The 2,500-nt window shown below is 50.3% G+C and overlaps 1 protein-coding gene across 1 annotated transcript in view; it reads left to right on the top strand.

The window, feature by feature from the left end:
* Positions 1–2,500, top strand: part of reln (reelin) — an 85,683-nt gene that overhangs the window by 42,108 nt on the left and 41,075 nt on the right.

Genomic DNA, 2,500 nt, shown 5'->3' with positions numbered 1-2,500 from the left:
TCTCAAAGGTCATAAGTCAGAGGTCAGGTCTGCAGGTGACCCCGGCTTCATCCGTCCCCTGCGCCAGCCTCTTGTATTGATTTCCAGATGGTGAAGGCGATTGTCCAACGCCCACAACTGTCGCGGCCAACAGGAAATCATTAGATAAAGAGATGGTGTCATCATTAAAAGGCGTCTGTGGTCAGGCCTGCCCTTTAGTGATATGGCTGACGTACTCCCTGTAGACTCCAGGGAAGGACATGACAAGTGATTAGTCAGGATGTAGAGGCGTGTGTGTGTGTGTGTGTGTGTGGTGGGGGGGGGGGGGGTGCTGGAATGGGGTGGGTGTGTAATTGCGGTTAAATTGCGTTGTGAAAGATTAATGCCAGCTTGTACATATTAATACATAAATAGTCGGAAATGACGCAAGTCATTTTTTCGTATCCGGATTCTCGTAGATGTAGCCTATTGAGGCCCGCAACTGGAACCCTTTGAGGACGTCTTCTTTCCCGTCTCTCTCTCTCTGTACCTCAATCAGTTCTCCTGAACCATCTCAATAGAACCCCCATACCCCCCCCCCCCCCCCAGGGGTCACAGCCCTGCTTTATTTCCCCCGGGAGAGACCCCCCCCTCACACACCGCTACACAGATCGACATCTCTCCCTTGACCTGACCAAGTCACGTCTGTGTAATGCCAACACAGCGAGTACCAACGCCCCCCCCCCCCCCCCTTTCTCTCTCGCCCCGCACTCTGCTGTTAGAATCTGAGGTGACACGCAGAGCGCAGGTTCTAAAAGACATCTGCTCGTCTGGGAGATTTAAAAGGCCTGAAATGACCGTGTGTTCCTGGGAGGCTGACTGGAGGACAAGGAGGACACCAGCGGTTATGGTGGGGGGGGACTTAAGTGCTCCACATCTCTCTGTGTGAACATATGTTTGACAGAAGCCCACCAGGTTTGACAGACACGACAAATGGCATACTTGGACCGCCCGGAATCCATCTCCTGTTCTTGACTGGCTCTCGGTAAATAGATGCTTTCTGTCCTTTTTTCTTATCTCTGTTTGTCTCTGTCTGTCTCTCTCTCTCTCTGTCTCTCTCTCTCTCTCTCTCACTCCGTCTACTTTCTCCTCACCTCTTCCTATCTTTTTTCTTTGTTCTACTCTGAGCCTGAGAGACGGAGGCTCCATTTTCTTCCCTTCCTCCTGTCCCCGGGAGCCTGTTCTCCTGATACTAGAACAGATCATCTGAAAGAAGCACCGTAAACAGAGCTGTTTGCTGTTCTTTTGTCCAGCCATGCAGGAGTGGCCCTGAATGAAATGGGTTTGTTTCTAAACCAGGCTTCTGAGGCTTGTTTCTCCTAATTTTCTAATTATCTCTTCAGAGTTGTCAAGGTCGCTCTTTTCTCTGCCAGTGTCTTTATCCAACATCTCTTTGCTTTTTGTTCTCCCTCCCTCTCTCTCTCTCTCTCTCTCTCCCTCTCTCTCTCTCTCTCTCTCTCTCTCTCTCTCTCTCTCTCTCCTTACTTCCCTCTGTTCCTGTCTCACCCTCTCCCTCCCTCCCGCTCTCTCCTTCTGAGTGTGACCCTGCACTAACAAGCAGGTCATTTGCCAAACAACTCCCAAGACCCACCGCCGCGGAGGTTCATTAAGCGTGTGTTTTCCCCAAGAGCTCTTTCAATTAGTCCATTTGGAAACGGTGGGGAGGGAGGGATGGGTAGAGAGAAAGGGAGGGAGGGGGGTGTAGGGGGAAAGGGAGGGAGGGGGGCGTAGGGAGGATGGAGGCTGTGGGTTTAGACAGCCAGCCACACCAACCTGGCCGTACAGTGAACGTACGGTACATGATGCACTGCTTGAACGAGGAACTTAGTTTCTCAGCTTGACAAGCTTGTCGGGTAGGGACAAGGACATGAGCGCACTGCATCCGTCTGTCTTTCTCTCTCTCTCTCTCTCTCTCTCTCTCTCTCTCTCTTCTTCTTCTCTCTCTCTCTCCTTCTCTGATTGCATCAACACCACCACAGCTGGTACTCAACATGGAAGATAAATCAAGCAATTACACAGTATTATTTTAAAGGGTAGCTCCAAATTCTCCAAATGAAGGCCGGTGACTGGCTCTGGTCCCTGTTGTAATTCCTAGTATTAATCATGATTACCGACAGCCAGAATGAGCTGTGAGGAGCAAATGAGCTTTTAATAGGGATGTGAGGAGAGAGAAGGGATGATGCAGGATCTGGAGAGGAGAGAAGAGAAGAATACTGTTACACTGTTCCATGCTCGTCTACATCTGTTTGTGTGCATGTGCACGCCTGTGTTTGTGTGTGTGTGAGCATGTGTGTGTGTGTGAGCGTGTGCGTGAGCATGTGTGTTTGTGTGTGAGTGTGTGTGTGTGTGTGAGCGTGTGTGTGTGTGTGAGCGTGTGTGTGCATGCATGTCCTCTGTTGTCCCTCTGCTCATTAGTGTGTACAGTGTGTGTGCATATAACAACATTTCTACACGTCGACACAGGAGACAGCAGTAGTTATAT

This window comes from Osmerus mordax, chromosome 4 (assembly GCF_038355195.1).
Source record: "Osmerus mordax isolate fOsmMor3 chromosome 4, fOsmMor3.pri, whole genome shotgun sequence".
Lineage (NCBI taxonomy): Eukaryota > Metazoa > Chordata > Actinopteri > Osmeriformes > Osmeridae > Osmerus > Osmerus mordax.
This window is presented reverse-complemented; position numbering and strand designations above follow the sequence as displayed.